The sequence below is a fragment of the Pinus tabuliformis genome, chromosome 3_1, assembly GCF_031772625.1.
Source record: "Pinus tabuliformis cultivar Carrire ecotype Pingquan chromosome 3_1, CPIR1, whole genome shotgun sequence".
NCBI lineage: Eukaryota > Viridiplantae > Streptophyta > Pinopsida > Pinales > Pinaceae > Pinus > Pinus tabuliformis.
Window position 1 is genome coordinate 483555528 of NC_142301.1, and position 27183 is coordinate 483582710.

Here is a 27183-nt window from a genome sequence, read left to right on the forward strand (position 1 = left end):
GTTGCATTTTGAAGCCGACACTGCACTTCTGGAGATTTTTGCCAGTGTAAAAAAACACAGGCACTACACTTTGAAGGGTGAGCTGTGCTTCTATAGCTGGCACTGTGCTTTGACCAACAAGGCTTAAAACCATCCCAAACTTCCTCCAAACTTACCAAATAACCTCCAAATTTCCTCTTGAAGGTAAGCACTGTCATTTTATTATTGTTTAGGGTGCTTTCATGAGAATTTGCTTGGTCTTTCCTCCTTTAAATTGAAACCCTAATTGCTATTGTAAACCCTAGTTTTCTTATTGTTATTCCTCATTATTGATATCAAACCCTCATTCCCTCTATCCTATTACATTCCATCACTCCCCAATCACTCCTCAAAACCCCATCCTCCACCATTTACCTATCATTTCACCTATTCCTCATTTGCATTCATTTCCCCAAGTCATTGCCTATACCACCACTATCACATTGTGTAAACAAAGGAAAACAGTGGAAAGTGACAACAACTATGAGTATGGAGATGAGACACTCAGTGATAGCCCCATGGAGATACATAGACAACAGGGGAAGCCCCATAAAGGAGGAAAATTCATCAGAGAAGAGCCCACTAGCTTGAGGGAATTACAAGCTTGCCCACTGGCAGTTTCTTGTTTTAGGGATCAAGCATGTTTTGAATTTTGTGAGATGGTGGAAAGAGTTCAGTTTCACCATGAGTTGGCCAGACTTTTTGTGACTCATTTGCATAACAATGAGGTGACACTTGCCGGAGTAACCTTCACAATTTCATCAGCTGTCATTTCAGAGGCCACTAGAATCCCTAATGTGGGTGAAAAATGGTACAAGGGTCATGATCTTGATGAGGATTACTATGAGCCTTATATCAAGGCTAAATACAGAAATCAAGTGAAGAAGTTATTCCCCTTTAATTTTTTGGAAAACAGGTATGTTCCTTTGATGAGGATTATTATCAAGTACTTCACTTGTGAAGGTAGGTTCTCCCGGTTGTATGCCTATCATATTAGACTCCTCATGCATTTCACTAGAGTAAAGATGTTGAATCTCCCTTACTTCATGTTTAGAAACATTGAGAAAATGACACATATTGTACAGAGGAAATCATACCCCCAGCAGTTGAACATCATATACCATTACTCTTTGATTAAAATCATTGTTCTACACTAGCTTAGCCTTCTTAACATTCCATGGGAGACTTTCATTGCTCATGAGATGTTCAAAGGTCCACAGATCCCTTCACTAGTGCATCAAGAAGAAGGTGGGCCTTCTAGCCATGGAAAAACAAGGGAAGAGGCCAAGGAAACCAAAACTGCTGAGGTGCTAATGTATTTAACATATCAGAGAGGCACAAGGAGACTTTTTTCAGCTGCTAGGCAAGTGCTTGCTCCACAAGCTGTGGAAGGGGCCTTGCCTTCATCATCAGTCCATAGGCAAATGTTTGCTCCACAAGGTGTGGAAGGGGCTTTGCCTTCGTCATCGACAAAATAGGTACAGGTTGAGCAGTTGAGCAAAGGAAAGGAAAAAGTGTAGGAAGAAGATCTTGGTGATGAGGAGGAAAGATATTTTGATCTCATTGAGCATGAGGAGCCACAGCAGCACTTTACTCATCATGGAGTTGACATCATTGACCTGGAAGCTCAGGATGAAGAAACTGTCAAGGACATCATCATTCAAGAGAGAGAAGCTGAAATACAATCCTTGGCAGATAACTTAGAGAGAGCCAAGTTCATCATCAGATATTTAGAGTAGGAAAACAAACAATTGAGTGACAAGCAAGTCCTCATGGAGCTGCAAATGATCAAAGAAAACAGGCAAATGGCCAAAGAGGCTCATGACAAGTTTACTCCTATTGAGCAAGAGATTGAGAATGATAGGGAAACATGGCTTGAGAGGGTCAACATACATCTCAAAGGGCTGATTCAGAAGGCTAACAGGGATAAGAAGATGCTTTGCCACATGGCCTACCATTACATGACCCACAACAAAATCTGTAACATGAGGATCAGGAACCTTAAAGCAAGGTTGAGGAAGGCTATAAAGAGAAAAAAGGAGCAAGATAAGTTGAAAATATTAGTTGAATCCTCATTGGCCCATTAAAGCAGCTAATGGTGGTGTCCCATGCCAAATCTAGGCAAGTTTTGAAGATTTTTGCATTTTTCAAATTTTGAAATTTTCAACACAGGAAACTAGCCTAGGTGGCGCTGCGCTTTTCCCTGGAGCATCATATGAACAAAAAGTTTGTAAATTTGGATTTAGGAGGATGATAATATGCACCCTGGAAATTTTCAAAAGTTTTGAAGCAAATATGGGTCACCAAAAGGTCCAAAAACTACTAAAAAATGATCTCTCTGCCTCATTTTGGACACACAAAAGCAGTCTTGGGAGATTCAAGTTTTGAGGCGGAAAATTACCTTCGAATTCAAAAATTCAAGTTGTTCCAGAAAATAGACTTGGATACCTTTCCAATGAGCTATCTTGGGATCAATTGGGTTAAGGGGAAGGCCTCCAAAAGCAAGTGGAAAGTGGCACTGTGCTTTTGGCCAATTTGCCCAGAAAATAAAAATTTCGCCTGTTTTCACTATGGATTCACTTTCTCTCTCCTAATGGTTGTTTTTATGATGTAATTGATGACATGGTATGTAATTGTGATGGTAAAAAAATGTTAGAGGGTAGATTCAATAGATAGAGGTGGTTTTGAGGCTAATGAATCAATTTCCATGCTTATAGAGGCAAGTAGTTTCACTGTCTATATTCTTGGTCCATGTTTGGAAATGGTTGTAACAGCCCCTCTTCTCATGGATTCGACCCCTGATGGTCAAGATGAGTGGGTTTTTTGTCTATATCATGTATTTTCTTTCTCATTTGCAAGGGTTGGATACACTTGGATGCTTTGAACAATATTGTACATCATTGTAAGTAGTTTGGCAAGGAAATTAATAGGAGTTGCAACTATTTTTATGGGATACACTTGGTATGGTGCTTTTGCATAGTTTTTTCTTATGTTATCAGTTTTTCACATGTTTTATGTATGCCACAATCTATTTCATTGCTTCTAATTAAATTATATCAAGATATATAGGTAGAATTCATTATTTACAGTGCTTTGCCTTTGGAAGCCATTCAATATTATATGTTTTCTACTATTTGAGAAGGATACATGATCTTTACATGCCCTCCTTAGCTCCTCACCAGTCTTAGACATCTCACCTCACTCAATTTCAAGTGTAAACTTCCATACCTACCTTGCCCCATAGAACACCCTGTATTCTGACCTAATTTCCCAGATCCAAATTGCCTAGCTCCATCTGATCCAACACAACAACCAAAAAATTCAATCAAAATCCTCTGATCTACTATACCTAGCCTAAAATCCCATCTGATACAGTCATTTTTACTGAGATATATAAAGGAGAGAGCCCTCTCCCGACCTGGTAGGCTTAGCTACCAGGTTAAGCTTGGTTTGTAGTTATCCTAGGATTTCCTTCCTTCAGCCTGAGATCAATCTAAGCTATAACAAGAGTGTTAGGTAGGATTTTTTGAAGAGGCCTAGACTGAGAATATATCAGTTCTAATTGCTAGGCTTGAAAAATAGCCTGCTCTTCCGAATAAACATCGAAAAGAGAAACATCCTTTGAGATCTCAGGTTGTAGAGATTTGAGAAACCATTTGAGATGAAAATCTGGTGGAATTTTGGCTTTGATAAGCCTCATTCTCCATATCCATTCCTGGATATGATCTGAAATGTGAGTTGTTGTGTCTCGATGAAAATTGGTGAGAAGCTCAGTTCTAACTTCATAGCGGACAGGAAACCAAAAATGGTTCAAGAAAATATTAACCAAATCAGCGAAAGAAGCAAAGGTGCCCCCTGGAAACTTTATATACCATTTGGATGCATTCCTGGTTAGGGTGCGCTGAAATAACCTTAACCTGATCGAATCATCGATTAGGGAGTTCGATGAGCACCGTAAGTGGAACATGGTCACATGGTCTTCCGAGTATTCACCATTCTTCCCTTTGAATTTTGGAATATTTGATGGAAGTTTAGTTGGGACTAGAGGCCAAGCCGAATTGTACCTAATTGGATCATTCATCAATTTAGTCAAGTCCGACAGATTAAGGGTGGCCAGAAAAGGAAGTCGTGGAGGACCTTGGGAATTCCATCTGGACTTGGCAAGGTTCCCATAGGTCTAAAAAGAATGACCTAGATTTTGAAAGATACCAGGTTGCCCAAAGTAACTCGTAGAACCTACTGGACCATAGGGTAATCCTTGTGGTCCAAAAAAATTTGGATTTTGACAAACTCCTACCGAAAGTCCTCTGTAACCAGTGAAGTTACCCCCTAACGAAGTATTGAAAGGAGCTGACAATCCCTGATAAGGGTTACAAGCATTAGCAAAGGGTGAAAAACTTTGAAATGAATTAACTGAGGAATACGACACATTCCTTTGTTGGCCAAAAAATTAATTCCCAGCTCCTATCCCACTAACCACAGGGTTTGTCCAACTCTGAAAGGGGTTACTATATTGACTTGTAAAAGGAAAAGGCATTGACCCTACTGTCAAATTGGAATGTGGTATATGACCACTTGCAAATGGGAAACCCTGAAAATAAGTTGATCCACTCATCATGGATGTGGAGGCGGTTGATGGTATATTCAAAGGAACTGAAGGAATACCTTGAGAGGGTATTCCAAAAGGGAAAAATCCAAAACTGGATGCATTAGGCTGAGAACTTCCACTTGTCGACGGAATGGATGTAGACCCAAATATAGATGTGCTGGAAGGGTTAGAAGGGATGGAAATAGTTCCTCCCCCTTGCACAGATATGGGAGTCTGCATGCTTGTAGCACTCATCTTGGATGCCATGCTTCCAAAAGTGGTCATCGAAGGGATAGATGTGTGTGGAGCTAGGTTCAAAGGCCCGTGATTCGAAGTTCCAACGTATAACAATACATCTAGATGATCAGGAGGGAGAGGAGAATTTAGAGCTGCAACTAACTCTCAAAAATCTTCTACTTCAATACTATCTCCCGACTAGAAGAGTACTCGAGAAAGAACTAGTGTCTTCCTCTCTAACTCTATAGTAGTACCAGGTTTATCTTGTGAACTAATGCCCCCAAGCATAGGATCAACCTCTGATGCACCTGCTGCCACTGGTTGGAAACCACTGGCAGAATTGCTTCTACGCCTTCTAGGAGAAGGCTCTGGACTTGTAGGTGAAAGCCCACGAAGTCTCTGAGACCATCGAGATGGTCAACCAGCCACTTTGAATTATTTTTATAAAATCTACTTAAAGACTGAAGAAAATTAAAAGCTAGGCTGACTAGGAGCACAGAACACTGACTCAAATTTCCCTAAAGATATCAGCAATCAAACAACTTCCAAGTATTTCCGCTCCGGGTGATTAGGACCGGACACCAAAATACAAGAAAGTTAATAATAAGGGCCTTCCGAAAATAGACTGGGGTAATTACACCCCAGGCCTACTAGCAAAGGTATCAGAGGTAGTTACGCTGACCTTTGATGGTGCAAGCCCCCAAGCTTCGCAAAGGTTCCCTCCAAAAGTACTACTCAACGTGATTCAATGTCAACCTCAGGTGCCATGTGATTCCCCTCTGCAACCAATTGTGTGGATCCGTAGGATAGGCTACTATGGACACCAACTCGTATCAGAAGTTGGGTGGAATAGTCGTGAGGTAGGATCTGACAAGTAAGAGAGGGGGTATCTCTCATCCTTGTCTTCACGAACCCTCATGCTTAACTCCCAGTCACTGAGCTTTCCCCATCTCCCTAATGCTATTGGATTTTGCTCTTTAATAAGACTTCTATGTTTTACAATTTACAACGGCCTTGGAGAGTTTACTCACCTCTCACCTAATCCAAGGCCCTAAATAAACCTAAACTTGTTGGTGTGTTTTGATGACAATACAAAAAGTCTAGTTTATTTTATTAAGTTCTTGATTTTAAATGGATGTTCTTTTAAGTCAAAGGGATAAATGGAAATGAAACCAATGATGTTTGTATGACATAAAATAAATTAATGAAAAACTAACTTATATGAATGCAATCATTTTTTCTTCGATGAAAAGAAATTTCCACTTGGGTTCTACGAAACTTCTATAAAGCAAAAACTTTTTATTTTCTTTTCTTAAAGCACACTTCACACTTAAAAAAACTAAAAAGACTATTGATGCTTTAATAATGCAACACTACCCTAATGCAAGGTTTACATGAAGATGCAAGATCCTAGATTACTCTAAAAAGAACGAAAGCAATTGTTTATAACTTTAATAAGCCAACTTAAGTGTTTGAAAAGAATACAAATTTTGAATACAAAATCTTCTCCAAACAAGAAGGGAAAATAAAAAAAGATCACAAATCACTATCAAAAAATCAAAAGAAACCAAAATCAAACTCGACAAAAGAAAACAAAAACAATGTTTTTTAAGAACTTTTCCTTTTCAAGAAGCAATGAAAACAACCTTTTGAAAGCACTCAAAATGCCACTTAATACTCAAAGACCGAAAGAAAAGCACAAGGAACATTTGCAAGTTACAAATTCAACAACGAATGAAAACTTGAGAATAGGAGGCTTGAACTTGCACTAAATGACCCAAACAATCGCAAAGAGCTTTGACAAACTGACCAAGAAGTGAGGAAAGAAACACTTTCAAATTCATCAAAAAGAAACTTTCAAAAAGCAAGAAAAGGTGTAAGGCCACAAAATGACGGAAAGAAAAACAAGTAAACCAATAATCAAGCTTGACACTAAGATTGAAAAAAATCTACTGTTCTAGTGGACTAGAACAGTCAATAACCTCTGCAAGAAGTCTTGTGTGCCAAAACACAAATCATAAAATTCACTCAAAAGCAAACCTAGGCCAAAACTTTTCAAAGTGAAGAGATTTCAAAATAGTAAGCTCGCAGAATAACAAAATTCTAAAGACGGAAATTGACCACTCAGAAACCAAAAAGAGCAAGAAACAAATATTTTTGGGTAGAGAGAATTGAAAAAATCATGCAAAAAAGGGTATATGCGACTCTGTTCAAGCACAGAGGTGTGTATACGCACTTCTGATAAAGGAAACTTGCGTATACACGGGTTCACTTCCCTGAAACAAGCATGTGTACACTACTGTAAACAAACTAAAGTGTGTATACCAAGTTTTACAAAAAAAACAAAAAACAAAGCTAGATCTAAAAGATTAGACTTAAGATCTGAGTTTCTACTAGACCAAACAATGCTATCACAGCAAGAAAACCAAGAAATGAGCCTTGATTGACACTAAAAAACCCAAACTAGGAAAAACAAGATTTTTATCCCTAGTGGAGTCGCCAATTCGGTTATGGGAATAAGTACCCTAGGGCTTTAGGTTGGAACCCCAACAGAGCAAGAGAAAACTATAGTAAGAAACACTCATACAACTCAGGCAACATGCTTATATAAACAAAGTATGCGATAGCGACCATACCCAGATGTCCTTAGTTTGGGTAGTTCCAGTAGGGTTCAGACCCTCTGCAACTCCTGATGATCTTCGAATATGCAAATCAACCAATTCGAACATACATAGTAGCATATAGATTAAGCATTGTAATGAAAGTAACGTTATATCATATAAGAAAATGATTAGTTATACATCAAAATAACATTCATACATGAATTACAACAATATCTTATGCATAAAAAAAAGTTAATCTCAGGAACAAGACAACGTTTCTTTTTATTGTAGAAAGCTATAACTAACATGAAGAGAATTCACCTAAGTCTTCTTCTTCCGGCTCCAAGCGGCACCGTCCTCTAGATCCGTCTAGTCCCAATATTCAACAACCTCCTTCCATAACCAATACCATGATATCTCAAGCAAGTGGGAGAATATCAACACTCAAGGAAACAAGGGTTTACTGAAACTCGGGGAAGTGCTTGAAGCACAAGGATACTTCAAACTCAGTCAGGGATAATCTCAGCATAATAATTCTATCTCTTCCCCTCCTTAAGGCCTTCCCATAGAAGTCTATTTATACTTCTCCCAATTAGTTTGTTAGTTGGGAAATAGTTGGGCCATGGGCAGTAGGAGGTAAACAACAAGTAAAACCCGTGAACTCTGCCCATAATTAAGGAAATTTAATTTTTTTAATTGTTTTGACACATATATGTGGGTTGGGCATTGACTAACCCGTGTGTACATGCTTTTATCTCAGGGAAAACTAGCGTACAGGGAATAAAACACTGTTTTTAAAATATTTGAACCAAGTTTGGAAGGAGGGGTTTCCCTAGGCCAGAAACCAAGCATCACAAGTACCAAGGGTGGTAAATGGAGCTATAACACTTAGGGGGAGTTTATGATTCTTATTAATTCTTGCAAAAGCTATCCATGAATGAGTCGTATGAAATTCTTGATGAGTCACACATGGAAAATCATATTTTGATCGATCATCTCTTGGGAGAAACTCCATTGAAGAACATGATTTCTTACTCATTTTATGGACTATTGTTGAAGGTTTCTTCCACTTGATCACAAGATAGAAATGTTTCTTGTCTAAAGAAGCTAGACGAGTTTATGTAGGTAGGGGGAATGGTTCATCACGTGAAGAAATCTAACACATCTAGCATGGACCACATTGCTAGAAGGAAGAGCACCATGACACGGGGAGTAATATACCTATGAAGAACTACTATTGATGAAGAAAAGAAGAAGATTGACAGGGGGTGTACTTGGGCACCTCGTTTTCCATTGATATCAAAGGGGGAGAGAATGTTAGAAGGGAAATAATATTGCCATCATTGACAAAGGGGGAGATTGTTAATCAATGGTGTCATTGATGTCAATATGGAAAATATTCTTGAGATTCCTAATGAATATCATGAAACCCTAGAATGAGATGATAAGGTTGAAGACAATAGATGCCTGGTTCTAGATGATGATGTCATAACTCTTGTTTGATAAGAATGTCATCAATTAATATGTCAAGTCACTAATGAATAAGTCTTAAGAAGTGCCAAGTGCTAAGTATTTAGAATCCCTTGATGACATATGGAGGACTACATTTGATGATGTCATACTCTTGATGAATGACCAAAATTTATGGTGGCACATGATGAGGTCTTGATAACATGGGTGGAGATCATTTGATGGTTGGAAGACTATTTTGGAGTTCTCCTAATGATGTTTCACTATGAGTGAACCAGTATATGATGAAATTGCTGATGTGTCATGCTACATGGATGTTGCACTCCTACAAAATGACTCTATGATGACATTCATTGTTATTCTCTTGACCTTTGAGAAATTCCAGAATACGAAGTATTCGAAGAAATACAACCCAGAACACAGAACAAAATGAGAAAAACAACAAGTATTTTATTATTAAGAGATGAACGCAATGTTCACTTGCCTCTTTGAGGGGGCAACCTCCATCAGAGCAGAGCTTGATTAAAAAATAAGACTTGATATTTATCAATGGGGAGTCTCTATCCTTTATATAGGATTCATACATATAATACCATGGGTCATTACCATGGTTCTCTCAATACCATCTATCTAATACCATTGCCTGTTTGCGACTAACTGTGGTCCTTTTCTTAAATGCGGGTCAACCACTTACAATTATTAATATGGGCTTTATTGACTCTTTAATTAAATATAACTGTGACTCAAACCTATTACATAAATAAAGGGGTTAGGGTTGGACCCTAACATTGATAACAGTGAAGAAGCCAAATAGTGAAGAATCCACATTGTCCCAAACATTCCTCATGCTTTCCAAAACATTTTATGCATAACATTTAAGGACAATCACAAAGAAAAATTATTTTGGACACCTTGGAGGCATCACTTCAAAATGGATCCTACACCATCTTAAAGAGGATTTTTTCCTCTTTCTAACGAGCCTTTATTTCCCTGAAACTCCCAATAGTTTGTGAGATATTGAATTTTTTATTTAAGGAAATTATTCCTAGTAGTGATCTGACCTACACTCAGTCATACAAGTCGGTCCACTTCCAATAGACATGTCCCTTCAGTTATAAGTGAAATCACTGTAAATATAAACCTAAATTCATCCATTCAAGCTCATATTTTTCGGTGGAGACAAGACAAGAGGTAGAGAAGAAGTCGCAGCCTAGAAAAGAAAGGAAGAAAAGTTTGTGGAATTGTTCTTGGGTTGAATAGTCTCCCAAAAGGTCAAGCTAAGAGCAAAGAAGTTGTCATGGTTGCCGTAGTTTCCATGGTTGAAGTTTTCATAGTTAATGTGGTTGAACCTGTTGTAGTTGCCGTGGTCGAACCTGTCGTAGTTTTCGTGGTCGTAGCTGCAATAGTTTAAGTCGTCGTAGTTGTCATAGTTATCGTGGTCGATCATGTCGTAGTTTAAGTGGTCGTAGCTGCAATAGTTTAAGTTGTCCATAGTTTTTGTGGTCGAAGTTGTCTCAGCTGCCCTAGGTGAAGCTGCCATAGTTACTATGGTTGAAGCTATTCTGGTCCAAGTTTCTGTAGTTTCCATGGTCTAATTTGTCGTAGTTGTCGTGGTCGAAGCTGCCGTAGCTTTCGTGGTTGAAGATTTCATAGTTGTTGTGGTTGAAGCTCTCGTGGCCAAAAATTTCATAGTTTTCTTGGTCGAAGTGTTGATTTATTAGGATTAGACAAATAGATCTTGTTGAAGTCTTCTCTTGAGACCAGAATAGGGAGGATTTGGAGAACTTTGTGAAGCAGCATATTGAAGACTTGTGGAGATCATTGAAGACCATGGTGCATCGAAGCCATCATGAGGTGACCTTGGAGAAGTTTTTTTTGGGTAATATGAAGATTAGTGGTGACACCTTCATGTGAAGACCAAGGTTGTCATTGATGATGTCACGTGGAGACCAAGTGAAGGCATAGCTGAATATTGACAAGGCTTGTTGAAGAAGACATTGTGAGTCGTGAATTATAACCAAATACATCTTGATGAAGTAAAGTAAGGGTTGATCCCAAGAGGGTGGAGCCTCAAAAAGACAAGGTCAGTGCCTTGGAGGATAGGGTTGGAGCCTAAAGGATCGAAGTCCTCAAGGAACTAGGTCGTAGCCTAAACCAGATATAGGGTTGGAGCCCTTGAGGTTGGTGCCTCAAAATTGACAAGGTTGGAGCATTAGAAGTCCAAGTTGTTGTTTGGAAAATACAGGTTGGAGCCTAGGAGATTGAATATCGATATCTTCATCTAGGGTTAGAGCCCTACATATATTGTACTTGATTTATTGTAGATAATAAATTAATAAAATCATTTATTCTTATTCTTTAATTTGTGTTCTAAATATAAGTGATCTAACTGGTAAAAGTAACAACTCAAAAAAAAATACTGATTCACCCCCCCTCTCAATATTTCCAATAGAAGCATCACATGCAGTCATCCAACATCATCAACAGAACCCCGAGGAGACAAGTCAACCACTTAGACAACCTCTCCCTAGGTCGCACTACTATTCTGCAACTCTTAGGCCATAGTCGCTCTTATTCTATAGGATAGGGCGTGACCATCAACCTAAAGTCACTCTCACAGGGCTGCCTACCAGCAACTGTGGACCAAAATTTCCAGTTCCATACAAATGACCTTGGGATTTAAGCCACTTTTCTAGCTGAGAATCCTCGCCTCTGCTTGTAACATGCTATAAATTCCATAATTCATTAAAAGCATAATAAAAATGTTGATCAATAAAAAATCACCCTTAGGACTAGGTCTAAGCATCGCCAATCGAGACTAACATGTTGTCAATCACTTGGCATCAATGCAACATACAGGTCTAGGATACAAAACAAAGCATAAATGACGGAAACAACTTATGAAACATAACCAGAAGGATTGCCTCCTTCTCCATTGAACTACTACATCATCAATTAGGTCTTTTATCCATCCATTTAACAATTACAAGTAAATATATGAAATAACCATGATGTAAACCAATCAATCAACCATAATTATAACCATCATAAAACCATATAAATATGAGAGATATGACAACCATTAAATCAAAATATAAATCCGTGCAAAAGTAAGATAAGTTTTCTTTTATTAATCATAGGAAAATCTGACCAGGTTTGGGACCTCCACGTACCACTCGACCATAGACATGACTGAACTAAATCTCTCTTCCATCCAGTCACCCCCGTGCCATATGCCAGGCATGAATGCGAGATCTCATAGAACAACTAATATAAGAACAACCAAGGGAATCTAGAGGTTAAAATACATCCACCCTCATCAAACAATGATCACACCAAAACCGGTACTTTGATCACACCCGAACAAAACTTGGAATGCCATCTGGAATCCATCGCTATCCTTGAGACATTTTCCATCTCCTTGTCTCTCTAGATTTACTGCAATCCAAACTTTGATCACTAGGCCCTAAACCAGGAATTCTCCCTCGGGCTCTATTATGTATCACACTAAAATCAGTCAAGGGATTCCTAGGCCTTTGGGAATGAACCTTGAGACTACCTTCGCCCTAGATTTTGAAATCCATCCGGCAAACCAAAGGTCACAAACTGAAATAAACATCCCAACATACAATGGCATCTAGAAAAAGGATAGGCTAGGATGAAATCCATTGTCATAACCCTACAAATCCATGCCACCGACTACAAGAGAACCATACACAAACATGAAAGTCCATGCATGTCCAAACTAGCTAGGAAATTACACATGTAAAAGGTTACCTACAAGTATTCCTGCTGAAGCTACTTGATTCTACTTTCCTTTCCTTGATCCTTGCTTGCTTTTCCTTTCATTTGCTTGTTGTTACCTTCCTTGCTCCAAACTAGAGTTCTCTAAGGAAACTCTAAGTGACCAAGAGTGAGAGAGAGAATATGAGAGAGCTCCAAACATAAACTAACTAAGTCCTACCCATTGATCCTCAGACGCCTTTTTATTAACAAGGCCTCTATTTTCTTCATTTTCCATTATTTTCCTTCAATTTCCTCCTCACATGCAACCTGTGATGTTTTTACTTCCTTTTCTCCTAATTTCCTTTATTTTCATAAATAGATGTGCCAGATGTTTCCTTTTAATGCCTTTGCCTTAGACTTTGCCAATTTTCCTTAGCCAAAACACACATCCAGTGATGCCCACTAGGATATCTTTGCCTATAATTCATCTTGGAATACATGTCCCTTACTCGTGGTCCTATTTTTTCCTTTATTTACTATTATTACATGAAATTTTCACTGGGGCTCTTATAGAACCCTCCCCCTTGGGGAACACCATTCTTGGTGTTAAACCACACCATGACCTCAACAAAACTACTGAAAGGAAAGCATACTACCCATGGAGCTTTATAACTTAACTCATTTCATTATTTACAATGAATGACCTGCTCAAAAGTGAAACATCATGACAACATGACCAGATAACAACCATACCGCGTACTAGAGCTTTATAACACAACTCATTACGGTATTCACAATAACCACATATGAAAATTTTCCAAACCAATAAATACAAGGATACAATGCGAGTATCAATAAAAAATCGAGTCCAAAGGATAACACCTTGTTGAGGCCTCGAAAATCGCTGCAACAACATCGGGGATAACCACCCGGTCTGGACCTTAGTACAACTCCTTTTCCGTTTGGAATAGTGGCTCCGACTGGGGATAATGGGACCAGTTTCCCAAAATTGGATAAACGGGATGAATGGATGATTTATAAACTAAGCTAGCGGTAAGAGAATAACTAAACTATTAACAAGAATACAAGAACTATGACCTATCCCGGGAATCTATTGAACTTTAAAGTGCAGCGTTTGATGGTCTGTGTCTAAAGACAGGCATATAGATGACTCCATCTAATAGACATAGATCTTAATTCATTCAAGATTATTGTGCCTAAATAGTTAAGCCCAACGATTACAACGATATTACCACACTCATCATTTATATTATCGACATATACATGATTAAAAGGAAAGCATATCATAAAACATCCAATAGTGGTATGAATGTAGATCTGTTGTTATAGCGCATGCATATAATCAACAATAGCAAGGATAATCAAATAACAATTCACATAACAGGAATGAATTCAGACATAGATAGAAATACCATATGAGCTGTTTTGACACTCCCGATATCAATCGCTACTTGTAATTCTTTCTTCAACGCAGAAACATTCTCAACAAAGACAATAGTGCACAATTGCATAAAAAGCCTCCTTGTTGAATTAAGAACAACTGGTCCAGTTTCATAAAAGAATATTGACTGAAGCACAATAGTGCAAACTTCAGTGTTTAAGTCTGGTACAAAACTTTACGAACCTTTTCAAAACAATGAAAGGGTCTATAAATACTAAATTAATCTAAATATCTATTAAACTGAAATGCAACTAAATCGGTATCAATAAATTTTGATCCTATTTTCCTCAGCGATCTGGCAATCGGCGGCATGATTCATCAGGTAGGCTGCTTGCCTTTAAATCTGAGCTGACTTATCGCAAGCATTGGCTCTACTTCAGGAGGTTTGTTGAGGCGCAAACTGAGATGGGCGGCATAGGTGGCATCCTGAATATCGGGAATTATATACCCGATCGCATCTGTTAGGCACTTAAGGGCGGCTCTCTGTGTATGCGACTTTACCAGGAAGAGCCAATATGCTTCCATAGTTAAACTATTAATCCTATCGATTAATCTCCCCTTTTCCTCTAAATCAGGATAGCATGATTGCTCCAATTTGTTTGTTGTTGTCATCTATCTTGGTGTACATTGGGAAATCATATTTGATAAGTAGAGAGTGTTGTTAACTAGTTCAACCAAATTGCTGGAAGTTGATTTACATCTTGAAGCTGCCCTTTCTGCTTTCATCATCTGAGAGTGCCATTCTGTGAAAAGTATATCTTTATGTGTTTCTGAAATCTTGGGCAAATTTGCTTCTCTCCCTTGATCAGAATCTTGCCAGTCAAGAAATGCAGTTATGATCTCTTCGGCTTGATCTAATTCATTTCTGGCCTTTTCTACCTGCTGATTTATGGATGTCGTTAATTCACAGAGTGGCTCTGCCTGAGCGATTTGTTGACACAGAAGCCTAATTTGAGATATTAATGCAGTGTTTATTTGTAATGCTTCTGCTCTGAACTCAGCCACTTGTGGAGCGCCCTTTATCTTTTCGAGCTGCGATGACAATTGAGCGATTTGCTCATCCTTTGTTTTCATCATTTGCTCGTTTGCTGCCCTTAGTTGTGCCAATGCCTCTGATAATTCCTTCTGTTTCTGGATCGCGCTTTGGTCGACCCTTTGCTTTTCTGCCTGCAATTGTTGAGTTAGTTGACTGTTCACTTGCTGTTGTGTCAACAATTGCTGCTCTGCCTGCTCCGCCTTCTGCTTTGTCTCAGTCAATTCTGCCTGTAATGCGAAAATTTCTTGATCCTTGGTTTTCAGTAGAAGACTTACCTCTGATGCCTTATCGATTGTCGCTGCCGAATAGGCTCCCGCATACTGCGACAGTTTTGTCAGGTCATCGGAGGGGTCGAATTCCTCCTTCCAAACCACGCTGCCCGTAACAGTTTGTTCTGGGAAAAGGGGAGGTTGATCAATCTTCCTTCTTTTCCTTTGTCGTTTTACCACTGCTTTATGCCTCGGGCTGTAGAAAACATCCAGGGGAGGAATATCTTCTACCTGGAGAATGATTTGGTCGGAGGGGTCTTTTGGTATTATCTCAACATCCTTAGAAATGGGTGGGCCGCTGTTTCCACTTAGGACCTGAGGTGAAGTGATGTCCTATGTATCGTTTGTCTTGGAAGTGTCTGTATCCTTGGAACATTCCAACCCACTGATGATAGAGTCAAATTGCTTCCACTCCTGGAGAAATTTAGGGTCAATATGAGTATCTATATTGACATCAATGGTGGTTTGTTTTTCCTTTTCAGCTTGGGACTCCTTCCACACTTTTTCCTGCTCTTTCTTCTGTTGTTCCTCTTGTTCTTTTTTTTGCTGTTCCTCTTTCTCTTTCTTCTATTTCTCCTCATGTGCTCTCTTCTGCCTTTCTTCTTTTTCTTTTCTCTGCCTTTCCTCCTGTTCCTTCTTATGATCCTTTGTTACAACGGGAGGTTCCTTTGACTGTTGCCGACCAGGCTCGCTTGATGATGTCGCCGGGGTTGTTGCTAGTAAATCTAGAGGCAGAGTTTGCAACCTCTATTCTCTAAGCTTATTAAACTCAATCAACCCTTCATCATTATATTTCATTCGAGCGAATTCTTTAGCCTGACCTATTGATTCGACTGAAACGAATAGGTCATCAAACATATCTTCTTTGTGCTCAAATTTTGTCAATTTGGCCTGTTATAGTGCATTATAGGCAACTTTCTTTGGATCATATGGCTTATTTGGGATAGTCGCCAGAGTTAATGATTGAATCTTTGTGGCTTCCTTTTCTGCATGTTTGAGATCATGCAGAGTATAGACACCACACCTCAAGGGAAAAGAGGGCCAACCCCTCTTCTTTTCTTTCTTGAGAGTCTGTGTAACACTCTCAGCCGTAATTTGATAAGCGATTTATCTTGCTAGCAGTTTATTTGGTATGTACAAAGGGAGAACATCTGGGTTGGCTTGGCTGCCGAAAACTCTTATGTACTTAAATCTCTCCTCTCCAAACCAACTCCCTACAACTGTTATATCAAACGAAGCTTGATATGAAATCTTGGGAATGGGTTTATCAAAAATAGAATAATGAATAGGCACCATAAAGCCATTGCAGATTTGGTACAGATGGTGCTTGTAAGAGGACTTCCATAATTTCTGATGGTATATGTGGATAGCCGTGGGATCTTGTGGCGTCCATCTCCAGCCGAGCATGGGAAATTCATAATTGAAACATAATGTATCTAAAATATATGCACTGTAATAGAATGGGGGAATTTTCCTTTCAGAGATGACAGTCTGATTTCTAAAATCAAGCACAACTTGTGCTAATTTGTCAGAAAGGATGGTGGCCCAATCCATAATTATACTGTTGCATGCTGCTTCCATTAGAGGAACAATTTCTATGGTAAAATTATCAGAGTCATGCAATCCCCATAATCTACACATCATTATTCTAGCATAGCAATAAGGAGAAGCCAGAGAATCAACCGAGTACTTACCAGAAGATTCGTGTTTGTGCTTGGCCGGATTTTCTCTCTAATCCCGGATGGGTTCGGATTCAACTTCATTTTCATTTGTGAATTTCTTCAGGAACGCATTATTATATATCTTCTCTAGATCGGGCAAATGATACATTTGCCTTAGATCATCCGCCTTGAACGATCCGAAGATTCTTCCGTCTCTAGTGCTGAAAGTTCTATCCAAGATTGGGATTTCTTGAATCGCCCACCGCACTACGTCTGTGTATGGGAGAATTTGCTCCTTGGACGCTATTCTGTGAAGGAAAGAGTTGGCTAAATCCTTGAGAGTACATTCAGACTTCCGAGTAGGATCCACAATAGCTTCGACTATTGTCCTTGTTGGTTCTTCGGCTTCAATCAGGTTGTAGGTGCCTTGCCAAGTAACTCCGACGAGACCCGTACATGTAGTATCAGATAACAAGCCCTTCTTTTTGTCCACGAGAGCTTGACCTGCAGCTGGTGTAGCGGAAGCGCCTGTGGTCTTCTTGGATTTCTTCCCCATCTTGTTTGAGCTTTCTCCTTTGGATGAATTCTGCACAGAGGCGCAAATATACGTAACACAGAGAAATAGCAATGAAAACTTGCAAGTGATGAGAAATATTGAGAAATGCGTAATAAGGGATTAGCTTTAAAAATGGGCGCAGACACAATCCATGGGAGGATCTTACAATTACATTAAATGGCCGTTTAAGACCTGCCACCCCTTAAATGCTCATTATACCATTATTCGGCCGAATGGCCCGTTTAAGCGTGCTGTGGACGTTTTGGCGGTTGAGCGCGGGTGAATGATTGCTTAAAAGATCAAGCTTTAAATATGAATGAATCATAATATCCCTCCATTTAACGACTTTTTTGAAATCCGCGCTATATCGTAATCGGGCGTCGGGAACACTTAAATCCTTACGTTGACAATTTTGAAATCCCGATCGCCGATAGCGAAATCGCATCGCATCGGGGTGAATGGGCATAACAATGTGCATGAATAGTGTATCACCGATTTTCGATTGCGATATCGCATCGCATCGGGGGTATGACCTGGGCGCCTTATTATTGTGCATGGGATACTACCGATTGCCGATTGCGATATTCCATCGCATCGGGGTGAAAGAGTTGGGGTGTTTTAAGACTGTGTAAAGATTACAGCCGATAGCCGATCACCGATTGCGCATCGTGTCGGGGCTAATGGCATGGGGCGCTTTAAAATGTGCATGGAGTATTACCGATAGCCGATAGCGATATCGCATCGGCAGAGACCAATGTGCCACTTATTTGTGTTTTCTATGCCATTGCAATATGCGATCTTGCGATCGCTTTATCGCAATGATAAAAGGTTGCTTTATTTGACCAAAAATGGATTTTTTAAAAGGTTTTATATAATGTATTCATTTGGTTTGCGGACCTTTTCAAATAATGAAGTATTGATACCAACTAACTTCTAAAGGGACCCATTTCATATATTGATTTAGTAAACAAATATGATATGAAATGGGGGGTTGTTGTAGGGCACAACAATTGGTGATTCGCTGGAAGAACTAGTTATCTCTGGAAAGCATAAAAATACTTAAACTTTTTTCACAATAGAGTTCTAGTCAAAGGGGAAGATTCTAATATAACTAGGTATATATGCATTCCGAGTAAGATGAAACTATTTTGCTAATTTCCTTTCTTTTTTAAGAAAATAAATACATGCTAAGTTTTAAATAGGCCTTTAGTGGTTTATAATGATAAAACAGAAAACCTTTCCAAATCAGCTTTTAAAGTGAACTCCTTCGTCATAGGTAGGGCCTCTGCTGCCAGCAAACGTTCATAGTTTCGACAGGGATACCTTTTAACCATGCTATTGTCCATTGTTCCATACAATTAAGAGTGTGATTAACAGAATGAATTCAAAACATGTTTTCATATTTTGTATTTCATTTCCCTTTTCTGTTATTGATAAGATAAAAATCCATTGTCCTGGTTTGGTGGCCAGCTATTGACAATGCCATTCACTGGTAGTAATCTAACCGAACAAGCTGGCTCTTGATGAGACCCCTTGTCTTATAATTTCAAGCCATTACCCTGTTTTGGTATGCAGTATTGGTAATGTCGGTTAAACTATTTCCCTATGAACATGGTAAGCAGGCTTGTAATAAGACCTCTTATCTTTAATATCAGATATTTTAGAATTACACTCTGAGTAATCATAAACTTTAGTGAATGGGATGAACAATCTTCTCCTTAAGAGTAAATGGATGACAGGGTAAGAGTTGAAGATGCTGAAATTGGATTGGCTTCTATCTTGATATTGATAACCTTTTGAGACCAATTTGAAAACAGAGAATGATTTACAATACTTTTAAACTTTGAAAGGAGTTCACAAAACTTGAACTGTAGTTTCAGAATACAATGATACCTAATTTCCTAGAAATTATCCCTTTTGGTTAAGAGTTCTATTATTTTAAAAGCAAATATCGCTGTACTCCTGTAGATCAAATTTTCAAACACAGCAAAGGTCAATAGTAGATACCTTACAACATTATTTTCTGCAAATCCTACAAACTACAAAAATCTATCAAACTAGAAGGAGAAGGGGTTACCTCCTCAATTAAAGAATTTCTTCAAGATAAGGCCATTAACAGGGAGAGAATCTCTCAACCCTGATAAGTCTTGTAATATAAAGGTCGAATGGCCTATCTTTTCACAGATCTGAAACGGTCCAAGCCACATCTTCTGGAACTTGGTGTGTTTACCCTTGTCTTCATGGGCTTTGTCCCATTTCAGAACTAAATCACCGACTTGGAATTGTTTTGAACCGGATGGGATTGAATCAAAAGCTGCCTTGATGACTTGCTGATGTTTGGCATGAATAACCCTGGCTTTTTCTCTTTCCTCTTCTAATTTTAGAATTTGGTCATGTCTAAGATGAATAGAAGAGGAAGGATTTTCCTCAATGAACTATACTAGGGCTAAAGAAGGAAGAACAAGATTTGTGGGTAGTACTGCTTCTTTTCCATACACAAGATTGAACGGAGAAGATCCTATAGAAGCTTTCTGTGCTATCCTATCAGCCCATAATGCAAACACTAAAGATTTGTGCTAGTTTTTATGATTCTGTTCGATAGTTCGCTTAATGATTTTGATCAGATTTTTATTAGTAGACTCTGCTAAACCATTACCCTGGGGATAGTAATTAGCAGAATATTTTAATTTAAATCCTCTTTTAATAGCGAAATCAAACATAGCATTGCCTGAAAAGTAAGATGCATTATAAAAAACAAGAGCATTTGGGACACCAAACCTGGTAATGATGAATTGATCTATGAATTCAATGATTGCTTCAGAATTTGCTGTCTTTAAAGGGATTGCCTCAACCCACTTAGTAAAATAATCGGTAGCTGTAATGATATACTTATGCTGTTTGGAAGATGGTGGAGTAATCTCCCCAATCATGTCCAATCCCCATTGCTCAAATGGTTGTTCAATGTTGACTGGTTGCAGAGGGAAAGCTGATTTACGTTGTCTTCCACTAGAAGTTTGACAATTGAGGCATTTCCTTACATACTCGTGGGTATCTTTAAACAGAGTAGGCCAATAGTAACCAGCATGAATAATTTTGTGAGCTGTTGTATCAGCTCCAAAATGTCCTCCCGCTGGTCCATCATGTAACTCCTGCAAAACCTTTTGTTCTTCAGTTTTCTCAAGGCATCTCAATAAGATGGAATCATAATTCTGCTTAAAAAGGACATCATCAATAATTGTAAAATTCTTTGCTTTCAACCTAATGGCCCTTTTGTTCTTCTAAGATAGGTTTGGAGGTGCATAACCATTCTTTAAATAAAAGATTAAATCTGCATATTGAGATTCAGAATCAGTAACACTTATCTGATTGATTTCTTCAGTTTGCTTTGTATCGCTTGATTCTGGAATGTTGGATGCTCCTGCCAATATCCTGCAAAAACCTTGGCCTCTAACAATCTTTGCTGGCCTAATTTCTAAGTCATATTCTTGAAGCGTTGTGACCCAATTTGCCCTTTTTTCACCCAGTTCTTTTTGGATTAATAGTTGCCTAACTGCTGGGAAAGGAACTATAACTTTTGTGTGAGTTTTCAAAAGGAAGGGTCTATAATGCTTGACTGCTTTAAATACAGCAAAGGTTTGTTTTTCTACATCGGAGTAATTCAATTCAGCACCTTGAAGATTTGAGCTAAAAAATGAAATGGGTGCTTCCAAATTGTGATCATTTAGTTGCGTGAGTATTGCAGCATAAGACAAGTTGGATGCGATGATATACAATGTAAAATGATTAGAAAAATTTGGAGTATTTAAAGCTGGGGCGTTGATTAGATCAAAAGCTTCTTTTTCTGCTGATCCCCACTTAAAGACTGAATTCTTCTTAATCATTGTTTGGAGTGGTAAAGCAATTTGAGAAAAATCGGGAACAAATAGTTTAACAAAATTGATCTGGCCTAAAAACGACTGCATCGATTTTTTATTATGTGGAAAAGGGATTTCAGAGATTTCTTTGATCTAATCAAGATCAATATAAATGCCATTTTTGGACACAATAAAACCCAAGAGCTTCCCTTGATCAAGAGCAAAGAAAGACTTTTTAGGGTTAAGAGAAATACCATATCTTTTGCAACGTTGAAAAATTTGATTTAGATCATGCAAATGATTATACCTCTCCTTAGAGAATACAGTAATATCATCTAGATAGACGACTACTGTTCTATTAATCAACCCTCTAAAAGCTATATCCATAGCTCTTTGGAATGTCGCTCCTGCATTTATAAGTCCGAAAGGCATTTTCTGATACGCATATGTTCCCCATTTCGTCCTGAATGTGGTTTTAAGCTGGTCATCAGGATGAACCAGAACTTGGTTATATCCAGAGAAACCATCAAGAAAGGACATCAATTCAGAGCCTTCTACTGATTGGAGTATTTGATCCATAGTAGGTAATGGGAAATTGTATTTCAAGCTTGCTTTGTTCAAATTTCTGAAATCAATACAAATTCGAATGTCGCCATTTTTCTTTCTGACTGGCACCATATTAGAGACCCAGTTTGAGTGTCAGACAGGAAAAATAATCTTGGCTTTCAAGAGTTTGTTAAGTTCCGATTTTATCTGGCTCTCGAAATTTGGATGTATTTTTCTTAACTTCTGCTGAATCGGTTTCTGTTCGGGAAGCATAGGAATGGTATGCTGGATAATGGATGTATCATAAGTCTTCAAATCATCATATTTCCAAGCAAAAACATGTTTATTTTTCCTTAACAGTTTAATGAATGCCTCCTTCTCTTCCAAGGAAAGTCCTAATCCTAAATTAATATTTTGAGGAGCATGCTCAGTACCTAGATTTATCAATTCAAACCTAAGGGTAGAACTTTGGAGCTTTGCATTAGCTACAGGTTTAAACCTGTCTTTGATATCATAAAGATCTTCGAGCTTTACCACTGGCTTAGGAATTGAATTTTCCTGAGGTGTTTCTTTCATTTGTAGATCATGGTCATTTTCCTCAATAATTTGATCGTCATAGGACTTTTCAGAAGTTAGAAATTGTAAAATATCCTCATCATGGTTGAATACTCTCCAATTAGTGACATTGTCAGGAATTGAAGGCCTAAAAAGCAATTCTACGGAAAATCTATCTAGGCTGTAGTCTTCAGAAGGTAGAAGCTTGGAAGCTACATTGGCTAGGAGATCGGCTACCGAGTTTTGAGACCTGGGGATGGGGGAAATGTTGAATGCGTAAAAGTGCGAAGTAAGTTCTTGTACTAGCGATTGATAGTGCTTGAGGTGATTTGAAAGACAATGGATTGGATTCCTCACCTGTTTAACAATAATTTCAGAATCGCCGAATACTTTCAAATATTGCACTTTAAGATCGATCGCTTTATACAGTCCCTGGACTAAGGCTTCATATTCGGCTGTATTGTTAGTGCATTCAAATTCTAGCCTACAGGATAGCATTGTCTTTTCTCCTTGTGGACTAACCAAAATGCAACCTGCTCCTGAGCCCTCGTTGGACTTAGAGCCATCAAAATATAAAGACCAAAATAAAGAGGTATTAACAAATGTATTTACAGTTTTCTCAGCATCATTGAAACATCTAGACCTATCAGTTTGTGAAAAATTCTCAATCTGAGATGTAAAATGATTGACTGAAAAAGGAGATGGTTGGGCAACAAAGTTGCCAAAGAATGACTCTGATGAATAATTCCCCAAAATGTTGTTGTTGAATGCTACGGGTTGGTTTTCTTGCTCAAATTCAGTCACTGTATGGGTCATATGTTTCTCTCGATCGATCCTTATTTGATTTGGCTTGCCCTTGTAGGGAAGCCACATATGTGACCAATCAGTGGAAATGTACCCATGCAATTTTTCGGACCAATCCCTACTCAGAATTAAACCCTAAAATTCAGGTATATCGGCTATTAGGATATCAATCCTTTGTACTACTCTGGGATCAGCAGACAGCCTGATAGTTACGGAATTAATTTCTCCCACAACCTGCACTTTGGTCCTGTCCAACTGTACAATATGGATAGCAGACTTCTGGGGTTCAATGTTCAGTTTAGAGCAAACTGAAGCTGGCATTATGTTAGATGATGCCCCTGAGTCAATTAAACAGTTGTGCAGGTTTCTGTTGTAAATCTCATAGGTTAGCAGGAAGGGTGGAGTATGAGAATTTGATATATCTCCAATTAGAACTGAATCGGTAGCTTCAACCATACCTGGAGGAGGTTGGCCTGAATCATTAGCGGCTTTTGCACTGGGAAGTGGTGTAGAGGGAACAACATTCAATTCTTTAAGAAGTAATTTCTGCTGATGCTTTAATTTACTAAGCTCAAACATAGTAATGTTTGCTTTAGTTTTCTTCATGTCATCAACAATGTTATACTCCATTGATTCGGATACGACTAATGTTTTGGATGTTGAAGGAGTATTTGAAGTTGAAGGCTGGTTTTGGGGAACTGTTGCAGGCGATTTCTTTGCAGGTACCTTTTCCTTGGTTGTAGCAGCACCAACACTCCTTTTCTTTGATGTTACCTAAACAGGTTCAGAAGTACTTTTGCTCCTAGTAGTGACCGGGAACGCCTCTTCTTCATTATCAATATCGGAGTTGGGAAGTATGAAATCCCACATTCCATGACATTCTACTACTTCTTCTTCATCATCAGTAGGTGTGATTGTTTCCTCTTCTTCTTCTTCTTCTTGCTCTGAGTCTGCATTAGATATGACATTTGGGGGCTTTGATTCATTTTTCTTATAAGTCCTAAAGGGTCTTTTGGTTGAGGTTTCGGCCACTTGTTTCTTTATTTCAACCATTTCATTTGATAAAGTTTTTAGGACTTTTTGTAAACCCTCCATGTCGTATGGGTCTTTTGGGGTTTTCTTTTTTCAGTCATCTTTGAAAGAGACTTTTTTGGCTTTTCTGTCTTCCAGAGCAGCTTTCTTCTCTAGAGCATTGATGCGTTTTTCCATAGCAAGTGCTTCTCTCATATTTTCAGCTAAGGTAGGTTTCCCAGCCCTGTCTAAAAAAATGGCTATATTGGCAGGTAGGGCGGTGATATACCATTCGCTTCGAATTTGTTCACTTGGTTTGGAAGCTGTAGGGATTTTATTGATGAGTTTATTGAAGCGAGCATTAAATTCCTTAATTGGTTCCCTATGCTCTATTCTCAAATTGGAGAGATCGTTTATTAAGGTCGCCAAAGACCTATCATCTCCATATTTGGTAAGAAACTGCTCTTGGCAAGTGTTCCAACTGGTAATGGAACCAGAGGGTAAAGCGAAATACCAGGATGCTGCTGATCCTTGTAAGGTGTAAGGGAAAAGTCTAACAACAACATCTTGTTCTGTTACTCCTTTCAAGTTGACTGCTAACATGAAATTATTGATGTGTTCCTCAGCTTGGGTTCCACTTAGGACCTGAGGTGAAGTGATGTCTTGTGTATCGTTTGTCTTGGAAGTGTCTGTATCCTTGGAACATTCCAACCCACTGATGATAGAGTCAAATTGCTTCCACTCCTGGAGCAATTTAGGGTCAATATGAGTATCTATATTGACATCAATGGTGGTTTGTTTTTCCTTTTCAGCTTGGGACTCCTTCCGCACTTTTTCCTGCTCTTTCTTCTGCTGTTCCTCTTGTTCTTTATTTTGCTGTTCCTCTTTCTCTTTCTTTTGTTTCTCCTCATGTGCTCTCTTCTGCCTTTCTTCTTTTTCTTTTCTCTGCCTTTCTTCCCGTTCCTTCTTATGATCCTTTGTTACAACGGGAGGTTCCTTTGACTGTTGCCGACCAAGCTTGCTTGATGATGTCGCCGGGGTTGTTGCTAGTAAATCTAGAGGCAGAGTTTGCAACCTCTGTTCTCTAAGCTTATTAAACTCAGTCAACCCTTCATCATTATATTTCATTCGAGCGAATTCTTTAGCCTGACCTATTGATTCGACTGAAATGAATAGGTCGTCAAACATATCTTCTTTGTGCTCAAATTTTGTCAATTTGGCCTGTTCTAGTGCATTATAGGCAACTTTCTTTGGATCATATGGCCTATTTGGGATAGTCGCCAGAGTTAAGGATTGAATCTTTGTGGCTTCCTTTTCTGCATGTTTGAGATCATGCAGAGTATAGACACCACACATCAAGGGAAAAGAGGGCCAACCCCTCTTCTTTTCTTTCTTGAGAGTCTGTGTAACACTCTCAGCCGTAATCTGATAAGCGATTTCTCTTGCTAGCAGTTTATCTGGTATGTACAAAGGGAGAACATGTGGGTTGGCTTGGCTGCCGAAAATTCTTATGTAGGTAAATATCTCCTCTCCAAACCAACTCGCTACCGCTGTTATATCAAACGAAGCTTGATAGGAAATCTTGGGAATGGGTTTATCAAAAATAGAATAATGAATAGGCACCATAAATCCATTGTAGATTTGGTACAGATGGTGCTTGTAAGAGGACTTCCATAATTTCTGATGGTATATGTGGATAGCCGTGGGATCTTGTGGTGTCCACCTCCAGCCGAGCACGGGAAATTCAGAATTGAAACATAATGTATCTAAAATATATGCACTGTAATAGAATGGGGGAATTTTCCTTTCAGAGATGACAGTCTGATTTCTAAAATCAAGCACAGCTTGTGCTAATTTGTCAGAAAGGATGGTGGCCCAATCCATAATTATACTGTTGCATGCTGCTTCCATTAGAGGAACCATTTCTATGGTAAAATTATCAGAGTCATGCAATCCCCATAATCTACACATCATTATTCCAGCATAGCAATAAGGAGAAGCCAGAGAATCAACTGAGTACTTACCGGAAGATTCGTGTTTGTGCTTGGCCGGATTTTGTCTCCAATCCCGGATGGGTTCGGATTCAACTTCATTTTCATTTGCGAATTTCTCCAGGAACTCCTTATTATATATCTTCTCTGGCTCGGGCAAATAATACATTTGCCTTAGATCATCCACCCTGAACGATCCGAAGATTCTTCCGTCTCTAGTGCTGAAAGTTCTATCCAAGATTGGGATTTCTTGAATCGCCCACCGCACTACGTCTGTGTATGGTAGAATTTGCTCCCTGGCCACTATTTTGTGAAGGAAAGAGTCGGATAAATCCTTGAGAGTACATTCAGACTTCCGAGTAGGATCCACAGTAGCTTCGACTATTGTCCTTGTTGGTTCTTCGGCTTCAATCAAGTTGTAGGTGCCTTGCCAAGTAACTCTGACGAGACCCGTACATGGAGTATCAGATATCAAGCCCTTCTTTTTGTCCACGAGAGCTTGTCCTGCAGCTGGTGTAGCGGAAGCGCCTGTGGTCTTCTTGGATTTCTTCCCCATCTTGTTTGAGCTTTCTCCTTTGGATGAATTCTGCACAGAGGCGCAAATATACGTAACACAGAGAAATAGCAATGAAAACTTGCAAGTGATGAGAAATATTGAGAAATGCGTAATAAGGGATTTAGCTTTAAGCATGGGCGCAGACACAATCCATGGGAGGATCTTACAATTACATTAAATGGCCGTTTAAGACCTGCCACCCCTTAAATGCTCATTATACCATTATTCGGCCGAATGGCC